The sequence below is a fragment of the Equus caballus genome, chromosome X (genome assembly GCF_041296265.1).
Source record: "Equus caballus isolate H_3958 breed thoroughbred chromosome X, TB-T2T, whole genome shotgun sequence".
Taxonomy (NCBI): domain Eukaryota; kingdom Metazoa; phylum Chordata; class Mammalia; order Perissodactyla; family Equidae; genus Equus; species Equus caballus.
The window spans coordinates 78,546,380-78,568,959 of record NC_091715.1 but is presented as its reverse complement, the minus strand read 5'-3'; the positions used below and the strand labels follow the sequence as shown (position 1 = coordinate 78,568,959).

The following is a 22,580-nucleotide window of genomic DNA, read 5'->3' as shown; positions in this document are numbered from 1 at the left end:
TCATTTAGCAAATTACTGATCAATTAACCTTAGGTAATTCATTTTGCTTCCTTTTATTTTCCTTATACATAACAAGTGATGGCAAAATGATATAAAAAAATGAGATACGGGGCCGGCCCGGTGGTGCAGCGGTTAAGTGCTCACGTTCTGCTTCTTGGTGGCCCGGGGTTCGCTGGTTCGGATCCCGGGTGCGGACATGGCAACGCTTGGCAAGCCATGCTGTGGTAGGCGTCCCATATATAAAGTAGAGGAAGATGGGCACGATGTTAGCTCAGGGCCAGCAAAAAGAGGAGGACTGGCAGTAGTTAGCTCAAGGCTAATCTTCCTCAAAAAAAAATGAGATAGGTTTTTTCTTATTCAATTTACCTTAAAAATAGCCATTTCAATTCTTTATATTTTTAGTGCAGAGCAGTTTTTCAAAAGCTTGTCAAATGACTCTGGATTTTTAAGAACTCTTCTTTGCCTTTCTTTTCCCAATCCTCCCTATACCTTAAACACCGGTTTAGAATAATGAAATATTTCTTTTGCTATCTTCTTTTATAACACAGATACAAAGTATGTATCTGGGTGCTTCTTCAGATACATTTTGCTTATGTAGGCAAAGGTGTTCTCAATGTATCTCCCTTGATTTGACTTGAGGACTAACGGTCCCTCCAACTCCTCATGTGTTTTAGTTCCTCTAAGGATAAATGAGACTTCAGATCAAATTATGGGTGTCTGGTTGATATATTTGTGTGGATTAGGAGGTGAATACTTGCAGATGATACTGATTTGAGCCATTCTGGGATGGCCCACACTTGATAGTGCTAAATAAGTAACTAATTTCTTTCTAGACAATTTCTCTGGGCTACTACTTGCACTCTTATAACCAAATAAGTCACTTTGCGGATCATCTTGAAGCATATAACAGGAGAGTTATTTCCTAGGGTATACATACTACAGCAATTTCACGGATGATCTTTAGGAAATCCATGGACTCCTCCCACAATAAATATCATTCAAATTTGTATGTGTGTGTGTTTCTGGGAAAAGGATGCATGGCTGTTTCATATTAACAAAAGTATTCCAAATCCCCCAAGTGGCTGAGAATCACTTTAAAATTTAAAGAAAAGCAATTTAACTTGACAAAGCAGTATATTTTTTTCCATATAAATAGAGTTCAAGCTGTTCCTAGAAGTCAATCAATGTAACTATCTAGATCCCCTAGATATCTGGTAAAATGCTACAAATAAATTTCAATATGGAATTAGAGAAAGAAGAATCAATTTCATTATGCCCTCAAGAGCGACATTTATAAGTGGACTTCTTCCTGGATGTATACCAATTTTTTTTTGCAGTTTTCTATTGCACAACTGCTAAATTAGAATAACTGACGCTCTGGTCTCTCGCTTTATCCCGGCATCAACAACGTGACGAAAAGGAAAAACATTTACAGCCATATTAGGAATATAGCTGTTGACATGTCAGAAATAGAACTTCACTCTGCAAAAGCCGATCACTCATATTCACAGCTCTAGTTTTCCTAGATCCAATTACAATCTCCACCTCCACCCCATCTCTATCTCACTATTTTGCACTTTTTAAGTCTGTGGCTGCTGTACTAGACTATGAATATTTTGAGAACAAAAATCATGTTTTAATAAATCCTATGTGGCTGACACATAATAGGAGCTAGACAAATGTTTGTGGAATGAAATTTCCTCCATTATTCCCCCTTATACTTATAGCTTAATACATTGGATCTCAACCTTTAGCCTACATAAGAATTCCCTGGAGGGCTTGTTAAAACACTGGTTGCTGGGCCCTTCTCAGAGTTTCTGAATCTGTAGGTGGGGCCTCCAAATTTGCATTTCTAACAAGTTCCTGGGTGATGTTGATACTGTTGGTTCAGGGAAAACATGGTTTAAGTAGAAACAAACAGGAATATTAGTAATGCATCACATTTCAAGAACTGCAGCGGAGTTCAGAAATCACTTTCATTTTTGAAATTTGTTATGAGAACAACTTTCATTAATACATTTTCTATAAAATGAGGTACCTTAATAAGTACAATACAAGGTTGGAATTCTGCAGAGGTTATTTACAAAATCATTACAGCAGAGGAAGATAATGATTCTGAGGAGTTTTCCACCAAAGGTTTGTGCCAGAGTATATTTTCCTCCTGATTTTACTTTGTCTTGACCCACAGTAAGGCAAGGGAAATTCCTTCAAATGGAATATTTGTAACTAACCAAAATACTAAGAACAAGCCTATCACGGATAGGGGCCAGCCAGTGGCTGTGTGGTTTGAGCTCCGATGTGGCGGCCCAGGGTTTCCCTGGTTCGGATACTGGGCGCGGACATGGCACCATTTGTCAGGCCACGTTGAGGCGGTGTCCCACATGCCACAACTAGAAGGGCCTGCAACTAGGATATCCAACTATGTATGGGGGGTGGTACTGGGGGAGATAAAGCAGAAAAAAAAAAAAAAGACGATTGGCAACAGTTGTTAGCTCAGGTGCCAATCTTTAAAAAAAAGAAAAAAAGACTCTCATGGATAATTGAAAACCTATAAATTTAACATTGCATTTTCTTTTTAAAATTATTCCCTTCATGATTTAAATCAAGCTCGTTTAAAAGGACAACACAATTTTAATTTTCTCATCAATTTTTGGTGCCCAACTTTGACTGGAGATGTCAGTAAACTACCAAACGTCTAAAAGTTAGACAGCAAAAAAGTGAAAGAAATAAAGAGATTCACTAATCTACAAACAAAGCATTGAGCCTCTGATTAATAAAAATCAGCTCTACAAGAGAAATTAACCTAATTTTAAGTAGCTTGGAAGTTAGGTTTTTTATGCCTGGCATGCCATATTGTTTAGAGCTGTGTTCTGGGCTTCTGTAGGCAGATTTCACATATATCAGTAAATGCTTGCTTTGGTTAAAATGAACTGGAAAATGAATTGCTTATTAATAGGAAAAGCTTAAACAGGGAAAATGAAAGTTGAAAACACTTTCTTTGGTGTATGCAGCCCTATACTGACCCAAAATGCACTGTTGAAATTGTTTTATTTAGATTCTACCTACTGAAGAATAGGAGAGCTGTAAATTTTTTGTCTCTTATTAGTGGCGTCCCAACCCAGAACTTTCCTCCCATTCAGCTCCATCAAACCAAATCCTAAAAGACTGAACCCACTTCTACCTTTAAGGCATTTTTCTGATTAATTCTTATCTGACATGACCCCAAAATTAGTAAAGCCCATGTTGTTATGGATTTTATCACTCTCTCAATATAGATAACCCTTCATTCCTGATTGATGGTCATTATGCTTGAGGCTTCCCAATGATTGAGGCCTTTTGACTTTACAAAGTAGTCTCTATCATTTTGGAACACTTGAATGTTAAGCTGAAACTTGTTTCCCTGTCAGTTCTCTTTTTTTGGCCTTGGTTTTGGCTTTTGGAAAAGCACACAAATCACATCTATCTTTGCCCCAATAGTCTTTTAAGTATTTGAAGATAGTTATATTTTCTCCAGGTCTTTCCCTGTTTAAACTAAGCATGCTCAGCTTTTGGACCCTTGCCTCATATCATATATTTTTTACATGCCTTGTCATTCCTGGTTTCTCTTCTCCAGATTGAACCATTTGTGAATGCTTCTTTTAAAATAAGGAACAATCAACTGAACAGAGCAGATATGGTCAGATCAGGGTAGAGGATAGTGGCACTCTTAATTTTCTTGCTTTAGTGGCTAACTTTTTTGTAATGTAGTTAAGTTTCAAAGATCTTGCTTAACAGCTATGGTATGCCAGCTCATACTCAATTTACAAAATTTTTAAGTAAAATTTTCCCATGTTAGGTATTTATTGCCCATCTTGTACTTGTGCAAGTGATTTTTGTAAACCTAAAATTAAGACTTACTGTTTAGCCTTGTCAAACTTGATCCTGTTGCATTTGCATGTTGAGTCTTTTGAGATCTTTGAAATCTTGGTTAAATTTTTGCTTTAATTATTCCTCCCAGATTGTTTTCACCTAAAAATTCAATAAACATGGCTTTAATTCATATATTGTGAACAGGACAGGTACAGATACCTAAGACATTGTACTAGAAACATATCTGATTTCTGAATATCTATTACTCTAGCCTACACCATGCAATCTATGCTTTCCTACATCCATTGATTCAACAAAGGCTCATTGAGTGCTTACTGCATGCCAGGTACAGTTCTAGGTACTGAAGTATATAACAGTAAATAAGAGAGATGAAATTCCTACTTCACTGGGGAAAAGCAAAATAAACAAGTAAGCAAATTATGTGATTTCCCATAATGATGTGAGAAAAATAAAGCACAGAAAGAAGGTAGAGGAGATCGAAAGTGATTGGGGATAATGTTTTAAATAGATTGGCCCATGAAGACACATCTGAGGAAGTAAATTTTAGCAGACAACCTGAGTGAAGAAGTATGCCCGGTGACTATCTGGGGGAGGAGTTTTCCAAGAAAGCACAGCAAATGCAATATCTCTGAAGAGGGGACAGGTTTTCCAGAAAAAAGAGAGAGAGCAAAAAAAGCCAGTGTAGTATATTGAACCAGGGCAGAAACAAGTGGTGGGAAATAACTGTAACAAAGATTTGAAACTTTATTGTTAACGTAATGGGAAGCATTTGGAAGGCTTTAAGCTGGTGAGTGATATGATCTGATTCAACTTTATAAAGAATATTTTGACTGCTATTAAGAGAAAGTATTAAAGAGGACAGTAGTAGACAATAGGAAACCGTATAAGATGCTTTTGCAGTGGTTCAAGCTAGAAGTGATAGTGACTGCAACTGATATAGTAATGATGGAGAAAGTAAGGAATGCTCAGATTTGTGACATATTTTGAAAGTATAGCCTACAGGACTTACTGATGGCTTATATATGAAGTGTGAGGAGAAAAGAAGAATTAGCAACTGGATACATTTAATTACCTCTTTTTGTACTGTTGTTTCTTACATGTCTTCTCTTGTCACTTGGACTATAAATTCTTCAAGGGTAGGGACATTGCCCTTCTTTTTCTCTCAGATCACCTTGGTTCAAGATATACAGTAGGTAATGAATGTGTTAATCCATCATAGGTAGGTCATCTCTGAATCCTCCACTTTAATCCTATCATTCCTTCTTTGAAATGTCTCAACTTCAATCATTTCTCTTCATTCCTGCTCTTAACATCCTGATCTAGACCCAAGTCATGCAGAAGCTGGATCACCACTACAACTGTCTGATCTCTCTCACTCCAGCCTGTCTCCAATCTGATTCAAACTGCAAATTGATGACTGACTAATCACTTGAAAAATTTGCTTTCAGTTATTCATTTAACAAGTACTTACTGATTTATCTACTTTGTGTCCAGGACTCTTCTAGATGCCAGGATATAATACTAAACAAAACAAGCAAAAAAGACTGACTTCCTGGAGTTTATATCTGCAATAACTAAAAATATAGAGTATGTTAAATGGTAATAAGTGCTATGACAAAATATAAAACAGGATGAATGGATAAAGACTATATGATATATATACACAATGGAATATTATTCAGCCATAAAAAAGACAAAATTGAGCCATTTGAGACAATGTAGATGGACCTTGAAGGTATCATGCTAAGTGAGATAAGCCAGATGGAGAAAGACAAATGCCACATGATTTCACTCATATGTGGAAGATTAAAAACAACAATAACAACAATAAACAAACACATAGATACAAAGAACAGATTGGTGGTTACCAGAGGGAAAGGGGGGTGAGGAGAGGGTGAAAGGGGTAGAGGGGGACATTTGTATGGTGACGGATGGCAACTAGACTTTAGGTGGTGAACAAAACATAACTCTATACAGAAGCTGAAATATAATGATGTACACCTGAAATCAATGTTACTTCAATAAAAAAAAGAAAAAGAAAACAGGGAGGGGTGCATAGGGAGGTACAGAGAGTGTTAAGAAGATCACAATTTTAAATAGGGTTACAGTGTAATCTCTAAATCTTGAAAGAGGTTACCTATAAAGAAGTTATAATCTCTTTAAAAAGCAACAATTTTAAAAAGGTTACGTTTGAGCAGAGATTTGAATCAAACGAGGGAATGTCATACAAAGATCAGAGGGAACAACAGTGCAAGGGCTCTGACGTGGTCATGAGCTTAATTTATTTGAGAAATAGAGAGAAGGCCGGTGTAATTGGAAAATGAGTTAGTGGCAGAGTGGCAAGAGGTGAGGCCAGAAAGATGGCGAAGGCCAGATCATTTAGGATCTTCAGGCTATGGTAAGAAATTTGCAATTTATAGTATATGTGAATGGAAGCCATTGGACAATCTGGAGCCGGGCATGATCTCACTTTTGTTTTTAAAAAAATCACTCAAGCTGCTCTGTATGTAGATCATTGACTGTAGAGGGTTGAGGTACCCTGTCCTAGGGCTTTTGGTGGCTTTTAATAAAATCAAGGTTCTCTGTCTACTTTCAAATGTTTTTATTATCAGCCTATCCTCTCACTAGTCCTTAACACATGCCCTCTATTTGTCAGGCTGATTTCATCATGGACCTCCTCACATCATATATACTGTACTTTCCCACTTTTGTCTATTCCTTCCCCTTTAAAACAGTGCTTTCTATTCTCTCTTATCCACCCTTCAAGAACCATATCAAGTTTCAATTACAACAGAGAATGCTTCCTTGACTATCACCTCACTGATGTCTCTATTAAACGATGAAGCTCTTGTCTGTAATTCATGACTGAGCAAATGATCATGTACTTTATTTTACTGTTGTGAATTTTTAATGTGTGTTAATCTTGTATTCCTAATAATGATGTAAGTTCCATAACAGCAGAGGATCTCTCATGGCATCCAGAAAACTGGAGGAACATATCAAGTGTTAACTGATGTAACATATGGCTTGAAGTTTTTTTCTGTTATAGTGTAATGGTGATCAGTTAAGTAACTTCTGGCGAAGAGGGATTGAGGGTGGGTGAACAGAACCCATAATTTTAATTTCTTACATTAGCCAGAGTCAACTGGTCACATAAAATAGTACACTCACTCTTACTGACAAATTCCAAAGGCTCAATGGACACCTTCTTGACGTTAGTAACACTGAGCACATACCTGATAATTGAAAACTTACCCCAAAGACTGTATTTCTGTATGTGATCATTTGATTTTGGCAGTGTGCAACAATTCTGCTGAAAGCGAATCTCAAGTTGGAAGACCAGGCAACACCTGCTCAAATGGTTGGCATATAACTACTATAATCACAGGGATGCTGAACGTTCACAGCTATTCAGGAAGAGAGAGGTACAGAGAGGCCTGGCCTTGGACGCAGCTGATATGTGCGAGGAAGAGACAGCCCCACTGCAGGCAGCTATCTTATCTCTCTTCTCCCCTCCCTACTCTTGGGTTTTTGGGCTGAGGCCAGGGACTGTCCGGAGCTGATCTCGGGCTCCCATTGGCCGCTGTCTTTTGTGACGTCACGATCATGATGAGAATTGATGATCGGACACGTTGATTTCATTGTCTGAGAAGGCAGTGGAGACCCAGGAAAAATCTCGCTGAATCTGCCTGCCCCAGCACTGATCTGATCTGGGATCCTCTGATCCCTCCCGTGACCGCACCACGCCCGAGGTAAGCACCCAGCCTGGGTGGATGTGAAGGGCGAAGGAGGGCGAGCAAGGCACCTAGCTAATGCTCTGCCCAGTGGTGGTGGGGAGGTGGGGGGGGGGGGTGCGTAGGTTCAGAGGCCTAAAGAGGCTGCCAACAAACTGGTGCGGCTTTTGGGGAGCCAACTGCCTCTACCCTCCGAGCGAAGGCTGGCGGCAGCGTGAGGTTAGAAACAAGCTGAGTGTAGGGATACAGTGTGCATTGCCAGAGAGCGAAGGACCTTGCTGAGAAAGGGCAACCTTTGAGACCCGCTTCTGGCCCCGGAGCAGGAAGAAGTGGCGCCTCTGCCACCGAAGAAAGGAGGGGGGCGGTGAATTCTACCACTTCTAGCTTTCACTGGACAGTAGATTTCTCACAGCCTTACTCAAAAAGCACTGAGGTTGCTGCGCCTGCGCATTAACAACTTGTGGGGCGGTGGGGCGGGGGGACGGTTCAGGGCGAGGAGAATAGGCGTGGAGTTTGCGCAGGCGCTTTTTCCGTTTCGCTTGAGGAGGTGGGGCTGAGCTCTATCTGGACAGAATATGGGAAGGGTTGGGGAGTTGACAGTGTGATGTTTCAAGCTCCAGTTGATAGAGAGGGATCTGCCAGTTACTTTGAATCTGGCCTGAGGAATTTAAGAAGGCAAATTCTTAACCTGCAGGTATCAGGTTTGGAATAATAGAACTCGGAGAGGTATTTGTAGAATAGAAATCGCTGAGGTGAGAAACCACTTGAAGAAAAAAAAAACACTAATTATTCAAGTGAAACCAACTTTTCATCTTCAAAGAACTCTGATTTGGGGTGCCACTCAGTGATTTGGAAACTTAAAACTGGCCGGAGAGATTCAGAGTGAGGTCCATTGTGGAGAGTCAGAATAAGAACTTTTCCTTTCTTGTCTTTTTTCTGTCTTGGAATGGTCTCATAAAGCCTTGGTCTCTGTTTCAGGTTTAGTGCTAAGTCCTTCTTCCTTCTTCCTGTGTGTTTCTGTTAGAACCACCAAAGTCAAATCCTACTTTGAGAGACCCTGTCCAACTCTCCTTCTTTTAGGGGGGCTATATTACTCAGCAACTGTGAGGAACAACCTGCCTGTCTGTCCTTGGTGGAGAAATCGTTCAGTAGTGTTACTAATTCTCCTCCACTGTCTGATCATGAACTCTATTTCACAGAGGAATCTGGATTTTTCTCCATTTTTTATAGTTAAGGGGTTATCAAGTCCTGGTGAATCTTCCTTTGAAAACTCTCTCCTACCATTCTTCCCTTATTCTACAATCTAAACTCTCATCACCAGCCATCTAGTCACTCCAGTAGCCTCCTAGCCAGCCCTTACCTGTGTGCCAAATCCCTAATTCATCCCTTCAGACTAATGATCCATGAACACTTCTTTCACCCAGCCATTTTTCTTCACCAAAATATTCTTGGCTCCCTATTTTCTTTTGTTCTAATCCCAGTTCCACTTGGATTGCAAAGAGCCTCATAATCTGGCTTCATTGTACCACAGGAACCTAATTTTACTTTATTCTTCAGTGCACAACTCTCCTTAATGTCCCCAATCTACCTCCGGAATTTTGCTCCTTGCACTCTTACCGTTTCTTTCACCTGGGATACCTTCTTTTCTGCCTATTCATATCTTACCCACTTTGGAAGCTCAACTTAAGTTACACCGCTCCATAAGTGCTTTCCAAGTCTAAGCCAACCCATATTAAGCTCACCTTTTCTGGAACTCTTACATCAGTTTTTGTATTTGTCACTTTCTTATAGCATGCTTTATATTGTCTTATTATATGTTTTTTTTGTGTGTGTAAGTGTTAGACTAGACTCTTCAGCTTGATTTTAAACCCCTTCTTAAGGGTTGGGACCATGCTATGTACTTCTTTATCCTCTGCCCACAGCACCTGGATGACTATTTGAAATATCTATAGCCATATATGGTCTTTGTTTCCCGATTTCTTGGGAAATGAAGTAATACTGTTATAGAGAGAACTGTATATATGTGAAAACATTAATCGTTGGTCGGGCAAGGGACCCTCTTGTGACTGAAGAAACCTGAATCTGAGTTAGAGAAAAGACTATATGGACATTTCTATATAATGGATGGCCTCCAAATATATTCTGTCCTCATAAACAAGACCAAGGAAACGTTATTCCGGAAGTGGTTCTGTCTGTAATTTTCTTAGTTTGAGAAATACTAAATAATTTCTATTTTTCTGTATATCTCTTTGATTACATTGCATTATGTATCTTCTCTTAAAATCTATAAATTATTCACTTTTTATTGTAATATATCTTGCAATTTCTGCTTTAATTAGTCACTTTTTATTGCAATATATCTTGCAATTGCTGCTTTACATTAACCATCACTTACAGTTTTTATTTGTGCCTCTCTTGAATCAGAGCTAATCATTGTGATGGTTGCCATAATTGCTATTATGTAGCATATGAGTTGTCACTTTTCTTCCCCTTGGGCTTCAAACTACATTGTTCCATGGATCTCAGTTTTATTTGAAAGAAAGTGTGATCGTGGTTTAATATAGACCCTTTTTAAAGGTTTCATTTTCACTGCTGCTTTACTTTGAGGCATCATCGCAATATCACATCAAGGTTTGTGGTTTAGGAACATGGATGAAAAGCAGTTCAGAAGGATATTATAATCTGTAAATTTGAAAATTGTTGTCACAGATTATTGTCAGTGAACTGTGAATGTTATTTACTATATGGGAAAGATCCTTTCTTCTTGACTTTTTCTCTTATTACCTACATTATGTGAATCCCCTCAAAGTGTTTTACCTTGTTCCATGCTTGCATAGTAATTAATAAGATTTACTTGGATGTTTACATGTAGACCAATAGACAGAACTGTTCAAAGGTAAAGCACCCTCTACATAGAATGTAATGCTTAGGAATATGGTGCTCATTTTAGAGAGCTTAAAATAAAATATGAAAAAAAAATAAGAGTCTGAAGTTTGTGTTTTAAGATTTATTTTAGAATTCTTGTCTGAATGAGAGGATAGCATTGGACTTTCTCATTTAAGTTGTAAGTTTGAGCTGGAAGGGATTTTCTAATGACAAGCCAATCCCCCTATTTTACATATGAGGAAGCTGAAGCCCAGAGACATGAAGTACCTTACCACCATTTATAAATGCTAATATTTATTAAGCACTTAGTGCCAGGCATTGTGCTAACAACTTCATGTATGTTATCACATTTAAACCTCACAGCATCCTTCTGAGATAGTTTCTAGTATTATTTCCCATTTTACAAATGAGAAAACAGAGGCTCAAAGTAGTTGACTTTCCCAGGGACACACGGCTACAAAATGTCACAGTCAGGATGCAAACATAGGTCTTTTTGACTCTTAATCACCAAGCTGTACTTGACCAAGTTATTATGCAGTGAATTTTTGGCAGAGCTTTAGCGAGGATCTAAATCTCTAGAGTCTCAGCCCAATATGTGTGTGTGTGTGTGAGTATAGGTATGTGTGTGTGTGCACATGCACGTGTGTGTTTTATACCATAATGTTTTCCATGAACACCATACTACTTCTACAAAATCAGTGATTTCTAAGCTTGCCCAAAGGGTGTATACTTACATTTCTTTTTAGGTATTTTATTAAAATACACTCTCTCAGTCTTAGTTGAAAAAGATGGCATGAAATTTTGTATAAAATATATTTTTAAAAAATATAATTAATTTCGCTTTGAAAACTGCATTGTACTTCCAGAGGAAATTATAGTTTTGTGTAGTATAATCTCCAACTAGATAAAAATACTTGAATTGTTGCTTTTAACTTTACAGTGGAGTCAGTTAGCTAAACATGAAATTGGTGGTGTCTTAATATACTTGCATCGAGTACACTATGTCTAGGCATACTGGTTTGGAAGTAAACAGTGAAAGTTCTAGGGAGATATATTCTGCATAAGAAGGCAACTGGAGAGGTTAGTATATTCAGAAGCTGTCACTAGCATCCTGAGATCTTTCCACTCTGCATAAAAGTTCAAGACAATAAATTGAAACCTGTCTGTGCAAATGGAGTCATGCTTGTGCCAACTAGTAGCAAAGTTGTCTGGATTAACCAGAGATCTAAGTGGATGGCAACTGAATAAATAAGATTGTATTGTGTCAATTAAATGCTATACTTTACATCTGTCATCTGTAATTAAATCTACAACAGCAGCTGCCCTACCTTCTTGGTCTCTTATTGTTTTATAACTAGACTTATGTCCAATAGGTTGATCCTTACACTCTTTAAACGTGTTGTTTGTCAGAGTGGCAAAAATTCAGAAAAACGTTTTCTTAACCTCTGTTCCCTTGCAGTTGGGGACAATTTATTTAAGGTTCTTAAAACAGCCATGCAAACATGTGACTTACATGCCCTGGGTAGATACTTTTCTCATGTAGACAAGCATTTGTCTTACCCAAGGTCATACAAATAGTAAGTAGCAGAGCTAGCACTTTAAAGCAGGTGCCATTCTAGAGGCTGCACTCTTAACTCCTAAGTTATAGATTGGAGAACTAGAGTGAGGCCTGTCTTTATTTATTGTTTTTAAAAATTTTGTGTGTGTGAGTGTGTATAATTTCCCCCTAACATTTTTCTCTTTCTGAGTGTCTAATGCCTATGACATTTTCCTTTTCTCTTAGTGGAAATGAAAATCTTTAATAGCAAGGCTGAGGTTTAGGAGAAAAGGATCATTGTACTGACCACCAATGGCTTCTGTGGCAGAAGGCATGTAGACCCAATCCTGTATTCTTTACTACTGTCAAGTACCAAGCAATGGTGAAAGTGTTTCTTCATTGGGTTTAATGAAAAGATAATTATGAGATGTTTTCTACCACACTAATATGTTGCTTTAATGTACTTTTTTATATATTATACTTTCTTACTTGGTTAGCTTGGTCTGTCTAGCGTGTATTTTATGGATGAAATAGCTATGCCATTTAGGAAAGTAATTATCTGAGACCCATTCTCCAAATATCTTTGCCTTTTCGTAGACCAATCACTTGCTGTGTTGAAATCTCCTCAACAAAGCAACAATTGGAAGAGATCCGGGGCATTGTAAAATGTCGAAGAAGAAATATATTCTGTATTAGTGGGAAGTATTACATTAGGTTTAAAATGCTCAGCCTTGACTTATCTCCACTATTCTAACACAAGATAAAGTTATTTTTGAATATGTATGTAAATTATTAAAATAGTCAGTCAGGTATTTTATTTAGAACCCATAGTATCACTTTTATCACCAATGAATGCTTAAAAGATGCCAAAGGTCAATTTGAGTTTTTTTTTTCCTTTTTCCAACTTTTATTACTTAATGTAGAGAGAGACTTTTTTTGAACTCAGTATCAATTGTGATGTGGAGCCAATTTACTTTTCTGGTAAGGTTTGGTGCATCTGTATCTATTAAATCCTTGCTACTCAAAGCGTGTTCCATGGAGTAGCAGCGTGGGCATCACCTGGGAACTACTGAGAAACTGCAGAATCTCTGGCCCCACCCAAGACCTACTGAATCAGAATCTGCATCTTAGTAAGATTCCAAGGTGATTCATAGTCACATTAAGGTCTGAGAAGCACTAAGGTAAAGTGAAATATGACTTCCTGTGCAACTTAGACTTTTAAGAGCTGGTAGTCATAGAAAAAACTCTGAATTTCCTTTTGTCCATTTTCACATGTGTAAAGAAATATGTAATCAAAATATTATCTGGCTAACATACATAAGCTTTGCTCCATTCTGGATTCAACATTATCTCATTAAGAGGATAGCTACACCTATGTGATGGGTAAAATTGTTAAGAGTGTAAGGGAACACACTTATTTAAGTGATCGTAATGGCTTTACCATTGAAATGATACTTATCCTAATTACTTGACTTGTCAATAGAATGTTACAGAAGAATATAGATGTATTGGAGTCACAGTCACTAATAACTTCAAGAAGAAGTGTATTAGTTTTCTCCATGCTGCTGTAACAAATTGCCACAAATGTAGTGGTTCAAAACAACACATACATTATTTTACAATTCTGATGGTCGGAGATAGGTCTCATTGGGTTAAAATCAAGGTGTCAGAAGAGCTTTCCTTTCTAGAGGCTCTAGGAAAGAATTTGTTTCCTTAGATTTTCCAGCTTCTAGAGGGTACTCACATTCCTTGACTTGTAGCCCCCTTCCATCTTTAAAGCTGACAATGGTTGATCAAATCTTTTTCACGTTGCATCACTCTGACACTCTTCTGCCTCCATCTTCCACATTTAAGGATCCTCATGATTACATTGGGCCCACTCAGATAATCTAGGATAATCTCTTTATTTTAAAATCAACTGATTAGCTGCTTTAATTCCTCCTGCAACCTTAATCCACTTTTGCCATGGAATCTAACATATTCACAAGTTCCAGGAATTAGGATGTAGATATCTCTGGTGTGGGGCACAGGAGTTGATGGCCTTTTTGTCTGATAGTCAGATTCTAATCTTGTTATTGGAATAATCAGTTAGTCAGTGTTATGGGTTAAATTGTGTCCCTCTCTCCCCCAAAATTCATGTGTTGAAGTCTTAACCTCCAGTATCTCAGAATATGACCTTATTTTATAATAGGATCATTGCAGATGTAGTTAGTTACATTAAGATAAGGTCACACTGGAGTAGGCCCCTGATCCAATATGACTGATGTCTTTATAAAAGGGGGAAATTTGCATACAGACACATACAGGGACAATGCCATGTGAATGTGAAGATGGCTATTTAAAAGCCAAAGCGAGAGCCTAGAGCAGATCCTTAACTCACAGTCCTCAGAAGGAACCAACTCTAACAACACCTTGGTTTCAGACTCCTAGCCTTCAGAACTGCGAGACAATAAATTTCTGTTTAAGCTGCTCAGTTTTTGGTACTTTGTTACAGCAATCCTAACAAATTGATATAGTCAAGGTTGTGCTGGGGCCGGCCCTGTGGCTGAGTGGTTAAGTTTGCACGCTCTGCTTCAAGGGCCCAGAGTTTCCCCAGTTCAGATCCTGGGCGTGGACCTAGCACCGCCTATCAGGCCACACTGAGGCAGTGACCCACATAGCACAACTAGAAGAACCTGCAACTAAAATATACAACTATGTACTGGGGGCCTTTGGGGAGAAGAAGAAGAAAAAGAAGAAAAAAAGACTGGCAACAGATGTAAGCTCAGGTGCCAATCTTTAAAAAAAAATAAGATTGTCCTTTAGTTGATATCTATCATCACCCTCAAAAGCACTTATTTAGTAAGTTTGTTTTTTATAATATGCTAGATGTTGGACAAAGTGAATTAGACATTAAAGAGCTTACGAAATACACTAGACATTTTTTGTAAAACAAGTTATGAAATGTTACTTCACATCTCTGGCCCTCAGTTTACTTAGCTGAAATGAAAGCATAATCTTTATAATATATGAAGGTATTTCTAGCTTAAAAATTCTATGATTCTGTTTATTAATTAGATTTTGAGAAGTTATTAAATCCATACATTAATAAAAAATATTAAGTTCAGGCAAAGCCCTCAAAATTGTGTAAGCTTTTCGTAAGAAAACAGTATCTTAATAACTACCATCGCTACCATTCATTGCCCACTTTCTAACCTTCAACTTTAAAGAGAAGTAATAAAGAAATTATTGAGAAACACTTTTGTTCTTTTGACTCTCTTGACCCCTTTGAAATTGGTTTAAGACTTACGTTCAGAACACAGTACATTAATGGTGTTATGTATGCAAAATATGCTTAATAAATACATTTAAATGGATTAGTAAGTTGTCAAAATATCTTTGGTAATACATTTATATACCGGCAACTTTTGAGAGCAGTGACTTGGAGAGGAAAGGGTCATTTTGCAAAAAGTTTTGCTTTGATTTCTCACTACTGCAAAGTATACGGGAGCAATCTGTGGTCTTACGATTCACAGGTGAAGCTGTAGTTTAACCAGCTTTGAGAATCTTCTTGCAAATGGTTATCAGGTTACCTGAATTAAATATTAATTTAATTTGATTAATATAAATAACAATACCTGAACATCCTCATGATCAAACCCTGGACAGTATATTCCATGTGTTCAGATCTGGTCTGATTAACACTAAGGAATATAATTGTGATGAAATACCAGAAGCACATTAGTTGTGTAACAATCTCCCCTTTTGTGTCTCAAATCCATGTGAGAAATATGACTAGGCAGGAGAAATACAGTGCCAACAAAAACATTAGAGGTCAATGTTAATCCCATTCTTTAAACATACGCACGACTCTGTTTTGGCAATAGCATATGTTTTCTATCTTAGTGTCAAAGGCTTAACATAAGGCAGTGTCTTTCAAACTGAAGTCTGAAGAGCCCTAGGGGTCCAAGGACATATTTTCAGAGGTCTGCAAGTTTTGTGACAATTTTTAAATTTGTGGTTTTTATTTTGCTCGTAATCTTGGCAAAACCCCCACACTATGCATGCATTCACTCATACACAGAGCCTTTCCACCAGGTATAAAGACAAACCCGATTTCATAGTCATAAATCACAATTAAAAGACATTTAATGGAATGAATTGAGTACCTTAAGGCAGAATTCCTCAAACAGAGACCCAAATATAGATTTTGGCAGAATAAGAAAGATTTTGTTTTTGGTTTTTTTTCTTTCAAAGGAAGCAAAAATAAAGGGCTTTACCTGGGGGCCCTCAGATTTGAGTTGTGCTCCATGAGGCTTTTAAGTCATTAAGCAGCTTCTTAGTCTATTAAAAGTATTTGTGGGGATAAATTTATGCTTTTACAATTTGATGAATTAAATATGTGTGTATATTATTTTAACACTATGTATGTGTGTATCTATGGACTACTCTCTTACCACTGGATGGCATGCTTTGAGGAATCTTCCTCTAACCCCCAAAGAACAAAATGTATACTTTTTTCCTCTAAGTTTTTACAGTCTTTTGCAGTAAAATCAGGAGTGGAAGGTATAAGAGAACCAAATAGTCCATCTCTTTGCTTTTAAGTAAAACTACCCTTAAATCTTAACATATACTATGTAAATCTGATTCGCAAAACACCGAAAGAATATCTAATCCAAGTGAAGAAATACGTCTTTAACCTTTTAAAACAAATTTTAATTACCAGTCAAATTCTTGCTGGGAGTGGGGCGAGAGAGGAATTAGGATAGGGTAGGATGGAGTTATGTGGATGATGAAAAAAAGGTTAGGAGAGAACTATTAAGAATAAATTCACAGTATAGTGAAATCCAAGAGACATCTAGATTATTTTGATCTAATGAATAATTTATTAACAATAATTTTTTCAATGTGCAGCTATGGGAAATTTTATAGAGCTTCCCTCAAAAGTAAATGAAAATGCAATCTACATTTTAAAGGTATTAACCTAGGATGTGAATTGCAAGATATTAGTGGTCAATGCTTGTGGCAGTGGAAACACTTTTATTAGTGAAAGATAGAAATGATCTACTTGCACAATTTGCTTGGGGCTAGAAATATAAAAAGAAACAATTTATTCAACAAATATGTATGGATCAAGGTTCTATTTAGCTCATCAGGAGATGCTATATATTACTGGTCATTAGTTGTCATATAGTCTGTATAGGTGTATGCGTAAGGGATTGTATAAAAGCAGAGCTAAAAACAACAGGAAATCACTTATCCACTGAGGCGCTGTTTATGCTCCTGTTGTCCGAACGATTATCTGTTTGAAATTGATCTTTTTAATTTTGTTATGAGTTTTGATATCTGAGTGTTTGATAAAGTATTTGTAGTTTAAAGGTATTCTGTTATTTTAACATATTACCGCTTTGTGATAAAGGCAAGTACCATTAAAAGCTAATAAATTCTTAAAATTGATGAAACAATCTGAGATCTAGCTTATCTACTTGCTAGTGGTTTTTAAAAAATAAGCATTAATCCCCTTTGAATTTAGACATTAGATATGTTGTTGTAGAGGTAGATGTCTCTGTAGATGTCTCTATTTTCATATATTTATAGGGAGAGTGTATAGATAAAATTATCTTGCAATTTGTGCCCATCATTATGAATATATTTTTAGCTTTTATATAGATGAAAATATGAATATTAATTACATAGAATCTTTGTGTTTTTTAAAGTGAGGGCAGTGTACAAATTCTTTGTGCTCTGAGAAAGTCAATGACAGGTTGCTGTTAAAATTTCCTGTTTCATATTTCCACCTAAGTGATAGAGGCCAATTATATCTCTAAAATGGAAGATAAGAGCTCTGTGCAATGCATTTCAGTAATTATAGCCCAATAAACAAATAATAAGTATTATTTCATAGTATTAGAATAGACACAATGTCTGTTACTAGACCTTGTGCTTAGAAGATTCTGAAATTGATTTTTTTGCAATATCTGCAAATTCTGGAAAGTTAATTATTAAATAAGATAAATAGAGAACTGCTTTTTGTAAAGATGAGGATCATTAAATGTAAATGACAGATTAAAATGACAGCTTCTGAGAACAGATTTTCAATAGCAATTCTTTTACACATGTTCAAATTTCATTAAGTTCAAAGTGTCAGTTCATTATTGTATATTTATTCAAGCTCTTGCTAAATAAAACACTGTTTAATAACTTAGTTTTTAATAGAAAAATTGATCTAGTTTAATATGATATCCTTTTATTTTCAATATGAAATTTACATTAAAAAATTATGCAGAGGTATCCGTATACATGAATACCATATCCTTTGGTGTTGTGCTTAATTTTTACATTCTCCAGAATTTTAAGAGATCAAACTCTCATCACATAGAATGACTTCATAGGATCAGTCTTCCTTTTGCCATGATAATATGATAATATATTTTTCCTTCATTTGAGGTTTATATACAAATAATGTGGGAGTGGCTTGGTATATGTTAAAATAAGTATTCCTGGTAGGAATGACCAGTTGGTTACATAAATGTTAACTATTAACAAAAATAGATTTAACATAGCACATTACAGTTTACCAAGTATTTTAATGAAGATAACTCATCATATGAAGAAGAGTGTGACAGGTTTTATAGCACCATTTTCCAGATGAGGAAACTGAGGCCCAAGAGGTCAATTATATCTTCTAAGGTCACAAAACTAGCAAGTAGTGAAGCTTAATAGGAATAGAGGTGTCTTGACTCCTAATGTAGTGTTCCTACTCCACTGCTCCAAAAGGCCACCTGAACTGCTTGCAGCCATGATGAAGTAACAGGAACAGAATTTATCCTCTCATTTTAAATATCTAAAAACAAACACAAAATCAGTAAAAATATATATGAAACAATAGATTTCAGGCATTCAATGGAAGGCAGCAAAGGACCATGATTCCTGAGAGAAGAGAAACAAACAAGATGAGCCCTTTAAGTGTCCCAATTCACTGCGTGGAGAAAGTATCCAGACCATAGCCAAGGAAAAGGGAACCCAAACAGCCTAGAAGTCTCTCTGAGTTGAGGAGACAGAGTTCAGGGAGGGAACAGTGGCTAGAATTCTTGAAGGATAGAGTACTGAAGAGGAGAAAGCTTACAGAGACGAGAAAACTGCACATAGAGAGAGCTCTGGAGACTTGTAGAAGCACCCCTCGAGTCTTTGGTTGAATACTGATCAGCACCAGTGTGTGAGGAAACTATTGAGGACAGGGAAAGAACCACTAGAAAGGATCAGAAAAATAATCTTCAGAGTTCACACAGGACCAGGAATAGTTCACATTCCTAACAACCAGACTGGAAAACTTTATATTCCCGTGGAGCATCTAGGAAGGTCCTCAGAAGGGTATTGCCTTAGTGATTCGGGACAAATTAGTCCTAGACTAAAGGCAATTCTAGATTTGCCTAACACAGGAAAACCTCAAAAAAATCAAACCATTTCCAAGTAATTTAAACAGATCCCAGAACAAAGCCTAAAATATTTAAAGAATACAAAAACATCCAATACCCAACCACAAAATTCACAATATCTGTCATTAAATGAAAAATTACCGAGCATGCAAAGAAATAGGAAAACACAGCTCATTCTGTGGTGAAAAAGCAATTGTAAAAAAGAAATGAAAAATAATAGATTATACAATTAGTAGAGAATAATGTTAAAACAGCTGTTATAACTGTATTCTCTATGTTCAAGAAAGTAGAGGAAAGCACAAGCATGATGAAGAAAGAAATGGAAGACTTATTAAAAGATCCAATTGAAATTCTAGAGACAAACTACAGTATATGAAATGACAAATGCACTCTCTGGTTTTGATAGCAGATTAGCTACAGTAGAAGAAAAAGTAAACTTGAATACATACAAGCAGAAATTATCCAAAATGAAAAACAGAAAAAATATGGAAAAAATGAATGGAGCAACAGTGAGCTGTGAGACAATATCATTCAATGTAACATACATATTTTTTGAGTCCCAGAAGGTGAGAAGGGGAAGAAAAAATTAAAATTAACAATTGAAAAGTTTCTAAATTTGATGAAAACTATGAACCCACATAAGTCAAGAAGCTCAACAAATCTCAAGAAGAAGAAAGCTGAAGAAAACGACTCACAGGCATCTCATAATTTAATTGCTGAAATCCAGAGAAAAAAGAAAATCTTAAAGCAGATGGGGAGAGGGGACACCTTATGTACAAGGGAACAGACATTAGAATGACAGGAGGCATCTCATTGAAAACAATGCACCCAGAAGGAAATAGAGCAACATCTTTAAAGTACTGAAAGAAAAAAATCTGTTAACCTAGAATTCTGTATCAAAATATCAAAGCAAAAATAAAAGCTTCCCTATTCGTATGAAAAAAAAAAACCACATTGCCAGGAGATATACACTACCAAAAATGTTCAAAGAAATCCTTCAGCAGAAAGAAAAGATACCAAATTGAAATATGGACCTATACAATGGAATGAAGAGCACTAGAAATAATAAATGTGTAAGTAAATTATGAATATGATACGATTGTTTAATTTTTATTAATAACTCTCAAAGATAACTTTAATTTTTAAACTAACAATTTGTTGGGGTTTTTATAACATATATAAAAGCAAAATATATGACAACAATAGCACAAAGGCCAGTAAAACAGAAATAGAAGTATACTATTGTAAGATTCTTCTGCTATATGTGAAGTAGTATATATAGTATCATGGCAAATTATCTTGATAATAAGTTAGAGTTGTATACCGTGGTCACTAAAATAACTATTAAAGTAACATGACAAAGAGCGATGAGCTAACCAAAAAGATGAAATAGAATTATAAAAAATAGTTAGTTATTATCAAAGTAGTCAGAAAAAGAGGAACAAAGAACAAATGAGACAAATAGAAAGCAAATAGCAAGATTGTAGATTTAAGCCCAACCATATGAATGATCATATTGATTGCAAAATGGTCTAAACATACCAATTAAAAGGCAGATATTGTCACATTAGGCTTTAACTCACCTATCTAATGTCTACAAGTAACTCATTTTAAATAAAACACAGTAAATAGCTAAACATAAATGAATAAAAAAAGATATATCATGAAACACTAATCAAAAGAAAGCTGACTACATTAATATCAGATGAAGATTTCAGAGAAAAAAATATTATCAGTGATAAAGAAGGTCATTCATATTGATAAGGGGATCAATTCATTAAAAGAACATAAAAATCATAAATATTTATTTACCTAATAATGGAGCTCTAAAATATATGAAGCAAAAACTGACAAAAACAGAAGTGAGAAACAGACTAATATACAATTATATTCAGAGATTTTAACACCTTCTCTCAGTAACTGCTGAAACAAGTAGAGAGAAAATCAATAACTGTTTAAGATTTGAACAACACCCTACCAGCTCGACCTAATTGACTAGTACACTCCACCCAGTAAGAACAGGATGCACGTTATTCCCAGATGCACATGGAAAATTGATCAAGATGGAACATATTTTGAGTTATAAAACAAACTATCAAAAGTTAAAAAATTGAAATCATATGAGCGGTGTTCTTTGATCATAAAAGAATTAAACTAAAAATCAATAAAAGAAAGATATCTTGGAAATCCCCAAATAATTGGAAGCTAAACAACACACTTGTAAGTAACCAATTGGTCAAGGAGAACCCACAAGGGAAATTAGAAAGCACTTTATAATCAGTGAAAATGAAATTGCAACATATCAAAATATGTGCAATGTAGTTAGTGCTTAGAGGTTAATATAGAACATTAAACCCTTATAGTAGAAAAGTAGAAAGCTTGAAAATCTATTGCTTGAGCTTCACCTTAATAAACTATAAGTAGAAAAGCAGATTAAGCCCAAAACAAGCAAAAGGATGCAAATAATGATAAGAGCAGAAATAAATGAAATAGAAAATAGAGAATACAATGAAACCAAAAGCTGGATTTTTGAGAAATGACAGTACAGAAAAAAGAGAGAAGAAAGAAATTACCAATATCAGGAATGAGAGAGAGGGTATCACTATGGACTGTACTGACATTAAAAAATATGCTTATAGACTATTAACAACTTTATGCCTATAAATTAGACAACTTAAAAAAATGAAGATATTCCGCGAAGGACAGAAATTACCAAAGCTTGTTTGAAAATACCATAACTGAACACTTTATACCTATTAAAGAAATTGAATTTGTAATTAAAATTCTTCTTTAAAGAAATCTCCAAGGCTCCGGCCCCGTGGCTGAGTGGTTAAGTTTGTGTGCTCTGCTTCATTGGCCCAGGGTTTTGCAGGTTCAGATTCTGGGCCAGGACCTGGTACCATTCATCAAGCCATGCTGAGGGGGCATCCCACATAGCAAAGCCAAAAGACCTACAATTAGGATATACAACTGTGCACTGGGGGCCTTTGGGGAGAAGAAGAAGAAGAAAAAAAGAAGAAGATTGGCAACAGATGTTAGCTCAAGTACCAATCTTTAAAAAAAAACAAAGGAATCTCCAAGCCCAAATTGTTACACTAGTGAATTCTACAAAACATTTAAGAAAGAAATAATATCAAA

General features: G+C 36.2%; 1 protein-coding gene across 3 annotated transcripts in view; it reads left to right on the top strand.

The window, feature by feature from the left end:
* HDX (highly divergent homeobox) overlaps positions 1 to 22,580 on the top strand; it is a 194,756-nt gene that overhangs the window by 44,381 nt on the left and 127,795 nt on the right. Inside the window, exon 1 of one of the 3 annotated variants that reach the window (XM_014729019.3) lies at positions 7,396 to 7,622. The exons of 1 other annotated variant lie outside the window; for it this stretch is intronic. The gene's annotated coding sequence lies outside the window, so the exon portion shown is untranslated. Of the gene's footprint in view, positions 1 to 7,395; positions 7,623 to 22,580 lie in introns of those variants that run through there. One more of the 3 variants, XM_070256730.1, reaches the window with a different exon arrangement.